General features: G+C 45.2%; 1 non-coding gene across 1 annotated transcript; it reads right to left on the minus strand.

Moving 5' to 3' along the window:
* Positions 1–7,766: 7,766 nt before the first annotated feature.
* Trnar-ucu (transfer RNA arginine (anticodon UCU)) lies at positions 7,767–7,838 on the minus strand. Its single transcript has one exon. It is a non-coding gene; the product is annotated as a tRNA-Arg (tRNA).
* Between the last annotated feature and the right edge of the window lie 3,001 nt (positions 7,839–10,839).

Genomic DNA, 10,839 nt, shown 5'->3' on the forward strand with positions numbered 1-10,839 from the left:
GGGGAAAAAATGGCCGCAGGTTGGGATTCGAACCTGCGAACTCCAGAATATTAGACTGGTTCGATTACCACTAAACTACCGGCGGGGCTGTTTCCCCACCAGTTTCTCGGGTAGTTTTTTGTTTGCTGCACTTGGAGGTGGTAGCAAGGGCCACTCGGACAACTCGGGCTGTAGGGGACCTTCTTTTTTTTCCCAAGCCGTGACTCGAGTTTCTACGACATGTCGAGAGTGGTCGACACGCGTTGAACCCTCTTAGGCTACCTGTGGCACCAATACTGCCAGAAGAGACGCCCTCGCTATGCATGTAGCGAATCAGAAATGGGAAATGAAGGTCACGGTAAATTAGGACATAATAAGGGTTGGCAGTCAACAAAACCTCGGGAAGCAAACGGGGAAATGCGGTAAGTCATAGAAACATATCAAGAATTTTTTGAGTCAGAAAGAAAGTGGTGAAAAAATTCCCGCCGGGTGGGATCTGAACCCATCAAACCCATCGGTCACGGGTTCACATCCCGCCAGGCGGGCATTTTTTTACCTCTTTCGTTCTGACTAAAAAAATTCTTCATCTGTTTCTATGACCTACCGGTCGTGCGTTCGGATCCCACCATGCGGGCATTTTTTCACCACTTTCTTCCTGACTCAAAAAATTTTCCATCTGTTTCCATGACCTACCGCAATACTCCCTTTGCTTTCTGAGGTTTCCTTCACTGCCAACCTTTATTCTGGCTTAATTCACCGAGCCCTTCATTTCCCATTTCAGATTTGCTACATGCATAGCGAGGACGTCTCTTCTGGCAGTATTGGTGCCACAGGTAGCCTAAGAGGGTTCAACGCATGTCGACAACTATCGACATGTCGCAGACACTCGACTCACGGCCCGGGCGTAAGAAAAAGGTCACCTACACCCCGACTAGTCCGAGTGGCATCTGCTACCACCCCCTAGTGCAGTACAGAAAAATATCCGAGAAAGTGGTGGGGAAACAGCCCCGGCGGCAGCGTATTGGTCATCGCACCAGACCGCTGTTCTGGAGACCGTGGGTTCGGATCCCCCCGTCGGCCATTTGTTCACTACTTTCATTATTATTTGAAAATATTCTTCGTCTGTTTCTATGACCTACCGCATTACTCCCTTGGCTTTCCGAGGTTTCTTCACTATGGCGAGATGACGGGCTCCGTAAATAAATGGAGAAATAAGGTTAAAAAGTCAAGAAAGTAATCATAGTAATAGGGAAATTGTGGTAGGCCGTTTATTGTCTTTACACAACACCACATTTAAAAAAAAATAAGTAGAGAAAAGCATGCCTGGTGGGTTGGGTGGGAAGCCACGATCACGAGAATACGCTTCTGTGGCGGTGACCACAAGGCTAAGGAGGGGGCTGTGCTCCCATCCACCTTTTCAGGTATATATGTTAACAAATCGTTCCCTGCGCTAGGGGTGGTAGGGAGCTCCACCCCGAGTCTTTTCGGTGAGGGGGACTTTTCATCCCCATGCCCTGACCCGAGCGTCTACGACATGTTCAGAATGATCGACCAGCGTTGAACCTTCTTAGGCAATCTATGGGACCAATACTGCTAGAATAGAGACTCTCTAGGCATGTAGCCAATCAGAATGAGGAACGAGGGTCTCAGGGAATAATATAGGAACAAGGTTAGACAGCTAAGAAAGCCAAGGAAAGCTGAGGGAAAAATGTGGTAAGTCCGTTATTATGTATATATAGGAGTTGGCAGTCAAGAAAACCTTGGAAAGCAAAGGGGAGGATGTGGTAGGTCATTCAAACAGATAAAGAATTTGGAAAGAAAGAAAAAAAGTGGAGAAAAATTGCCCGCCAGATGGGATCCGAACCCTCGACCTCCAGAATACCGGTCTGGTGCGATAACCACTACGCTACAAGCGGGGCGATTTTCCCCTCCACGTTCTGGGGTATTTCTATTCAGGTATTTTTGTTTTCTGCGCTTGGGGGTGCTAGCCAGCGCCACTCGGACTACTCGGGGTAAAGGGGATCTTTTTTTACCCGCGGGCAGTGACACGAGTGTGTACGACATTTCGAGAGTGGTCGACCAGCGTTGAACCCTCTTAAGCTTCCTATGGCCCCAAGACTGCCGGCACAGATGCTTTCGCAATGAATGTAGCAAATCAGAATGGGAAATGAGGGGCTCATTAAGAATTACACAGAAAAAAAAGAGTTGTCAGTCAAGAAAACCCTGGAAAGCAAAGGTGAGGAGGTGGTAGTTAATTGAAACCGATAAAGAATTTCGAAAGAAAGAAAGGGGAAAAAATGCCGGTCAGGTGGGATCCCAACCCACGACCTCCAGAATACTGGTATGGTGCGATAACCACTACGCTACCGGAGGGGCGATATTCCCTTCCACCTTCTGGTGTATTTATGTTTAGGTATTTTTGTTTCCTGTGCTTGGAGGCGGTAGCCAGCGCGACTCGGACTACTCGGGGTGCAGGGGACCTTTCTTTAACCTCCGGGTCGGGACTAGAGTGTCTACGACATGTTGAGAGTGGTCGACACGCGTTGAACCCTCTTAAGCTTCCCATGGCACTAAGACTGCACAACAGAGGCCCTCGCTATGAATGTAGCGAATCAGAATGGGAAATTAGGGGTTCGTTGAAAATAACACAGAATAAGAGTTGGCATTCAAGAAAACCTTGGAAAGCAAAGGGGGGGATGTGGTAGGTTATAGAAACTGATAAAGAATTTGGAAAGAAAGATAGGAAGTGGAGAAAAAAAGATATATATATATATATATATATATATAAATATATATATATGTATATATATATATAAAAAATTATATATATATATATATATATATATATATATATATATATATATATATATATATATATATATATATATATATATATATATATATATATATTGTAACGCTACATAACTTGTTGAATGTTGTGCACAGTAGATGGCATTTTCGCTGGCGGGATTGGCCTGTGCCATAGTCAATGCCATCTACTGTGCACAACATTATATATATATATATATATATATATATATATCAATGTTTATACGACGTTTCGGCTGGGAACCAGCCTTTTTCAAGTGAAGTACATAGGTCGAATATAGGGTATATGTAGGCTCGCAAGGAGCGCTGTGAGCACGCGGACACATTATTTCAAAAGTGTACAAGAAGGAAGTACAGCATGAAACAAGTGGAAAGAAACGTATTGCACGACTGGGCGCGCAGGTAATCCATCTCAATATACAACGTGGCGAAAAGCAAAAGCGAGGCACTTAGGAAGCGTGTTTCCTTCTGCCACGCCCACCCACGCACAGCAATATTAAGAAAAGTAAACAAATAAGGAAGGGGTACTGGGCATCTCACTCCAAAGGAGGGGAAACAACCTGCCACATAAGGCGGAAGCGTAGAATCGACTATTAGTCATCCAGACACTGGGGAACGCAAAATGGCAGAAGGCGACGTTGAAGTTCAAGAAGGCAGGCGGGAGGATTAGCGAGGGGGCCGCGTCCTCAAAGAAAATGCCGCCGCTTCCCCAGGAGACCAGATAATAGCCACAAATGGCTTATCCGTGGCCCGCGTCCCGGGCACAAGGCGGACAATGACGACCCCTCCAAGGGCGCCGACACCAACAGAGGTGTGCGTGAGCCACCCAAGAAGAGCGCAGGTTGTGCGAGGATTTTTAGAAATGACACACAAGGCATGAAATAAACAAAGAAGCAGCACACAGAAAAAAGCAGTTGAACGAGCCCGGCTCATGACATGAAATGGATAGATACAAGTTATTGTTATCTTACATTTGATATTTTTGCTAATAACAAGGGTTTGCACATTATGAAAAAAGTAAAATAAAGATGTGACGTACGTACGAGAACAAATCTCCAGTGATCTAGGAAAAAAAGACACTTCGTAGCTAGTCATCACTGGCAGTATAAATTCGCACACAGCATTCTTTAAACAAACTGACAAACGAAAGAATACAAAGAATACACGTGTACAAATCGTAGAACATGGGGAACCATAGCAGTGAACAAAAATAGCTTACAAAGTGACATTTGGGGCAAGAGAGCAATGAAGCATACGGAGAAAATAAGTTATTCACAACACTATACCAAATAGTGCTTGGAAAGTGTAATGATGGGGTACAGCAAGATTTCGGGCAGGAGAAGCATTAAAGCATACGGAAAAGTAACCTGCTGACAACGATGAACCATCCAACGGTTGAGAAGTGGTAACGTGCGATACGTGCCGCGACAAGGTCTAGGTTTGAAGGCACGACAGCCTTCCCTGAAACTCATTGATACCTCTTGTGAGAGTGTTATATTTGTGGATAAGATAAGATTCGCAGGCTTCCCTGTCGAAATGTGTTTTAAATCCTGATTGGAGCATTGTGGCCTTAAATTGGTCGAACGGGTGTTTCAAAGAGTTGATATGTTTTGAAAGGGGGAGATAAGGTTTTGTTTTTGCATCGGAGCTGTGAATATTGATGCGAGTTCTAAAAGAATTTTCAGTCTGTCCAATATATTGCGCCCCGCAATCACCACATTCTAAGAGGTAAACTATATTTGCAGTGTCACAATTAAAGTTGCCCCTGATCTGCATGGAAATGTCAGATTCCCTGCTCTGAGCGCTTGTTGTTGGTGTCATCATTAGATACAATTTGCACGGGGGTTTTCCACATGGTGTGGAACCTGTGAAACTAGTTTCTCTTGATCGAGATGATGTTACAATGTCTCTGATGTTTCTTGCCCGGCGATATACCACGCGTGGTGGGTCTGGAATGACGTGCTTCATTCTTTCACTCTGGAGCAAGATGTTCTGGTGTCTTCTTAAAATTTCATTGACGTTTGGGCCAGATGCCGAATTTGTCAGAATCAGATTGGTTTGTGACCTCGAAGTGGAGGTTTGATTGCCACTAATAAGGCTAGAACGCTCCTGTTCTAATGCCTTCCTGATTGAATCTTGAATGAGTGGTAGTGGGTATTTTTGTCGTGCGAGGTCAATGCGGAGCAGATAACAATTAGAAGCGAAGTCATTTTGGTTAGAGCAAATTCGGCGCAAGAGTAGGGCTTGGCTGTATGGAATGGCCGTTTTGCAGTGTCTCACATGGCTGCTGTGAAAGTTCAAGTATTGGTGTCGGGCGGTGGGTTTTCTGTACACAGAAGTATCCAATCTGTGTCCGTTAGTTGTTATCTGCACGTCAAGGAAATTTATTGTAGAAGTTGAATACTCATGTAAGAATGAGATATCACTGTGAGCACTGTTGAAATCGGATATGAATTGTTTCAGGGCTTCCTCATCATGAGACAAAACCAAGAAAATATCGTCGATGTACCGCTTGTAAAACAGTGGTTTTAAAGGGGAGTTCTCCAAGAACTGTGTCTCAAGGGTTCCCATGAATATGTTTGAATAATTTGGGCCTGTTTTTGTCCCCATAGATGTGGCACTTATTTTGACGTAGTGCTGGTTATTGAATTCAAAATTGTTTAATTCAAGTATTAAAGTTAAGAGTTTGGCCAAAGTGTTGCTGTCAATAGGTTTGTCCCCTTGTGAATTTTGGTAGGCTCTTATGACGGATTCTATTCCACCGGCGTGAGGTATGTTTGTATACAAAGAGGCTACATCTAATGTTACAAAGAAGGAGTTATCCGGTATCATGAGGTCTTTTATTTCACTTAGAAAATGAGTTGTATCCTTTATGTACGAATTGAATGTGGCCGGAATTTCCCTTATAATGTTGTCGACATTGCTGGAAATGTTCTCAGTCACGGTTCCTATGCCAGATACTATGAGCCTGCCCGGATTGTTGAATTTGTGAATTTTGTGAAGCAGGTAAAAAGGTCCTGGCGTGCAGTGCAATGAAATAAGAGCTCGCGCAGTTTTTTTGTCTATCAGTGTTTCATCCCTAAGTTAAATTATGGTACTGCGAATTCGTTCTTTGTATTCTAATGTCGGATCGGCCGCAAGGGGCTGGTAGAAAGACGTGTCACCTAATTGCCTTTGCCCTTCAGTGTTATAATCCGTTTGGTTCATGTCAACAATGGCTCCACCCTTCTCAGCGGGCTTTATAATGATGTCAGAGCGGGTTCTAAGGATTTCTAGTGCCCTCTGTTCCGTTCCTGTGAGATTCGGTCGGTAGGAGGTGCGCTTTCCATATTCCGCTATGACATCTTTTGAAACCGCATTGATGTACGTATCCATATACTTGTCACCTTGTGGTGGTGGCGTCCAATGGCTAACTGATGGAAGGCTCAGTCCTGTGTTATCATCTCTGGGGACATCATGATAGTACTCTTTTAACCGGAGTGAGCGTGAGAAATGTTCTAGATCCTTGTACAGTTGCAGCTCATTTAATTTTCCAGTGGAGGGACAAAATGACAGCCCCTTAGACAATGCGCTCAATTCATCCTTTGAAAGAGTAACGGTGGAAAGGTTGACTACATTATCAGGAGTGTCGAGCTCGGGTACATCATTATGGGAAGATGATGTGCTAGGTTCGGATATGGATAAATCAACACCGTCACGGATAATTTTTTTTGCCTTGAGAGAGGAAAATTGGCTTGTTTTGTTCTGTTTAAACATTTATAGTTCGGTCTTTTCTTGCGTAGTCAAATGAATGTTTGCTGTGTGCTGTCTGCGAATTTATACTGCCATTGATGACTAGCTACGAAGTGTCTATTTTTTTCCTAGATCACTGGAGATTTGTTCTCGTACGTACGTCACATCTTTATTTTACTTTTTTCATAATGTGCAAACCCTTGTTACTTGCAAAAATATCAAATGTAAGCTAACAATTTGTTGTATCTATCCCTTTCATGTCATGAGCCGGGGGCTCGTTCAACTGCTTTTTTCTGTGTGCTGTTTCTTTGTTTATTTCCTGCCTTGTGTGTCATTTCTCAAAATACTCGCACAACCTGCGCTCTTCTTGGGTGGCTGACGCACAGCTCTGTCCGCGTCGGCGCCCTTGGAGGGGTCGTCATTGTCCGCCTTGTGCCCGGGACGCGGGACGCGGATAAGCCATTTGTGGCTATTATCTGGTCTCCTGGGGAAGCGGCAGCATTTTCCTTTGAAGACGCGGCCCACTCGCTAATCCTCCCGCCTGCATTCTTGAACTTCAACATCGCCTTCTGCCATTTTGCGTTTCCCAGTGTCTGGATGACTAATAGTCGATTCTACGCTTCCGCCTTATGTGGCAGGTTGTTTCTGTTCCTTTGGAGTGAGATGCCCAGTACCCCTTCCTTATTTGTTTACTTTTTTTAATATTACTGTGCGTGGGTGGGCGGTGGCTGAAGGAAACACGCTTCCTAAGTTCCTCGCTTTTGCTTTTCGCCACGTTGTATATTGAGATGGATTACCTGCGCGCCCAGTCGTGCTGTACGTTTCTTTCCACTTGTTTCTTGCTGTACTTCCTTCTTGTACACTTTTGAAATCATGTGTCCGCGTGCTCACAGCGCTCCCTGCGAGCCTACATATACCCTGCATTCGACCGATGTACTTCACTTGAAAAAGGCTGGTTCCCAGTTGAAAAGTCGTATTAAATATTGTTATGTTTTTCTTGGTGACTCTAATGTAATATAGTATTCAGCTGCCAAGCCCTGCACTGTTATGTATATATATATATAGTAAGGAAATGAGGGCCTCGTTGAGGAAACACAGAAAGATAGGTCGGCAGTCTCCAATGCCAAAGGAGGCATAGGGGTGTGGTTAGGCTCTTTTTTTTTACTACGGTTAATGAAGTAAGCATTTTTTTAATTATACGGACGAAAGAAAGAAAGAAAAACAGGCGCCCAGAGTGGGGATCGAACCCACGCCTTTCGATTAGATCTCGAATGCCTTACCAATTCGGCTATCTGGGCAACTGTGTTCCCCTTCACTTTCTGGGCTATATATATTTACTAGAAGTGTATCTGACGCTAGAGGGTGGTAGCCAGCGGCACTCTGAGATCTTCGAGATCTGAGGCTTTCGAGATCTAATCGAAAGGCGAGGGTTCGGTCCCCACTCTGGGCGCGTGTTTTTCTTTCTTTCTTTCGTCCGTATAATTAAAAAAATGCTTACTTCATTAAGCGTAGTAAAAAAAAATAGCCTAACCACACCCCTATGCCTCCTTTGGTGTTGGAGACTGCCGACCTATCTTTCTGGGTTTCCTCAACGAGGCCCTCATTTCCTTACTATATTATTCTGCGAAAGCCTAGCGAGGGTCTCGGTTCTGGCAGCCTTGATGCCTAGGTAGCATAAGAGGGCTTCCCGCCAGTTACCCACTCATGACAGGCTGTAGACGTTCAAGTCACGCCCCGGGGGTTGAAAAGAAGGTCCCCTTCTCCCCGTGTAGTCAGAGTGGCGATGGCTACCACCCTCTAGCGTCAGATACACTTCTAGTAAATATAAATAGTCCAGAAAGTGAATGAGAACACAGTCGCCCAGATAGCCGAATTGGTAAGGCATTCGAGATCTAATCGAAAGGCGTAGGTTCGGTCCCCACTCAGGGCGCGTGTTTTTCTTTCTTTCTTTCGTCCGTATAATTAAAAAAATGCTTACTTCATTAGGCGTAGTAAAAAAAAATAGCCTAACCACACCCCTATGCCTCCTTTGGCGTTGGAGACTGCCGATCTATCTTTCTGTGTTTCCTCAACGAGGCCCTCATTTCCTTACTATATTATTCTGCGAAAGCCTAGCGAGGATCTCGGTTCTGGCAGCCTTGATGCCTAGGTAGCATAAGAGGGCTTCCCGCCAGTTACCCGCTCATGACAGGCTGTAGACGTTCAAGTCACCCCCGGGGGTTGAAAAGAAGGTCCCCTTCTCCCCGTGTAGTCAGAGTGGCGATGGCTACCACCCTCTAGAGTCAGATACACTTCTAGTAAATATAAATAGTCCAGAAAGTGAAGGAGAACACAGTCGCCCAGATAGCCGAATTGGTAAGGCATTCGAGATCTAATCGGAAGGCGTAGGTTCGGTTCCCAGTCTGGGCGCGTGTTTTTCTTTCTTTCTTTCGTCCGTATAATTAAAAAAATGCTTACTTCATTAACCGTAGTAAAAAAAAGAGCCTAACCACACCCCTATGCCTCCTTTGGCATTGGAGACTGCCGACCTATCTTTCTGTGTTTCCTCAACGAGGCCCTCATTTCCTTACTATATTATTCTGCGAAAGCCTAGCGAGGGTCTCGGTTCTGGCAGCCTTGATGCCTAGGTAGCATAAGAGGGCTTCCCGCCAGTTACCCGCTCATGACAGGCTGTAGACGTTCAAGTCACGCCCCGGGGGTTGAAAAGAAGGCCCCCTTCTCCCCGTGTAGTCAGAGTGGCGCTGGCTACCACCCTCTAGCGTCAGATACACTTCTAGTAAATATAAATAGCCCAGAAAGTGAAGGAGAACACAGTCGCCCAGATAGCCGAATTGGTAAGGCATTCGAGATCTATTCGAAAGGCGTGGGTTCGGTCCCCACTCTGGGCGCGTGTTTTTCTTTCTTTCGTTCGTCCGTATAATTAAAAAAATGCTTACTTCATTACCCGAAGTAAAAAAAAAAGAGCCTAACCACACCCCTATGCCTCCTTTGGTGTTGGAGACTGCCGACCGATCTTTCTGTGTTTCCTCAACGAGGCCCTCATTTCCTTACTATATTATTCTGCGAAAGCCTAGCGAGGGTCTCGGTTCTGGCAGCCTTGATGCCTAGGTAGCATAAGAGGGCTTAGCGCCAGTTACCCGCTCATGACAGGCTGTAGACGTTCAAGTCACGCCCCGGGGGTTGAAAAGAAGGCCCCCTTCTCCCCGTGTAGTCAGAGTGGCGCTGGCTACCATCCTCTAGCGTCAGATACACTTCTAGTAAATATAAATAGCCCAGAAAGTGAAGGAGAACACAGTTGCCCAGATAGCCGAATTGGTAAGGCATTCGAGATCTAATCGAAAGGCGTGGGTTCGGTCCCCACTCTGGGTGCGTGTTTTTCTTTCTTTCTTTCGTCCGTATAATTAAAAAAATGCTTACTTCATTAACCGTAGTAAAAAAAAGAGCCTAACTACACCCCTATGCCTCCTTTTGCGTTGGAGACTGCCGACCTATCTTTCTGTGTTTCCTCAACGAGGCCCTCATTTCCTTACTATATTATTCTGCGAAAGCCTAGCGAGGGTCTCGGTACTGGCAGCCTTGATGCCTAGGTAGCATAAGAGGGCTTCCCGCCAGTTACCCGCTCATGACAGGCTGTAGACGTTCAAGTCACGCCCCGGGGGTTGAAAAGAAGGTCCCCTTCTCCCCGTGTAGTCAGAGTGGCGCTGGCTACCACCCTCTAGCATCAGATACACTTCTAGTAAATATAAATAGCCCAGAAAGTGAAGGAGAACACAGTCGCCCAGATAGCCGAATTGGTAAGGCATTCGAGATCTAACCGAAAGGCGTGGGTTCGGTCCCCACTCTGGGCGCGTGTTTTTCTTTCTTTCTTTCGTCCGTATAATTAAAAAAATGCTTACTTCATTAACCGTAGTGAAAAAAAGAGCCTAACCACACCCCTATGCCTCCTTTGGCGTTGGAGACTGCCGACCTATCTTTCTGTATATATATATATATAAATATATATATATATATATATATATATATATATATAGCGAATCAGAATAGGAAATGAGGGGCTCGTTGAAAATAACACAGAAATAAGGGTTGGCAGTCGAGAAAACCTCGGAAAGCAAAGGGGAGGATGTGGTAGATCATTGAAACAGATTAAGAATTTGGAAAGAAAGAAAGAAAGTGAAGAAAAAATGCCCGCCAGGTGGGATCCGAACCCACGACCTCCAGAATACCGGTCTGGTGCGATAACCACTACGCTACCGGCGGGGCGATTTTCCCATTCACTTTCTGGGGTATTTATGTTAGGTA

This window comes from Haemaphysalis longicornis, unplaced genomic scaffold (genome assembly GCF_048455015.1).
Source record: "Haemaphysalis longicornis isolate Haplotype H1 unplaced genomic scaffold, Haemaphysalis longicornis Haplotype H1 scaffold_13, whole genome shotgun sequence".
NCBI classification, from domain to species: Eukaryota; Metazoa; Arthropoda; class Arachnida; order Ixodida; family Ixodidae; genus Haemaphysalis; species Haemaphysalis longicornis.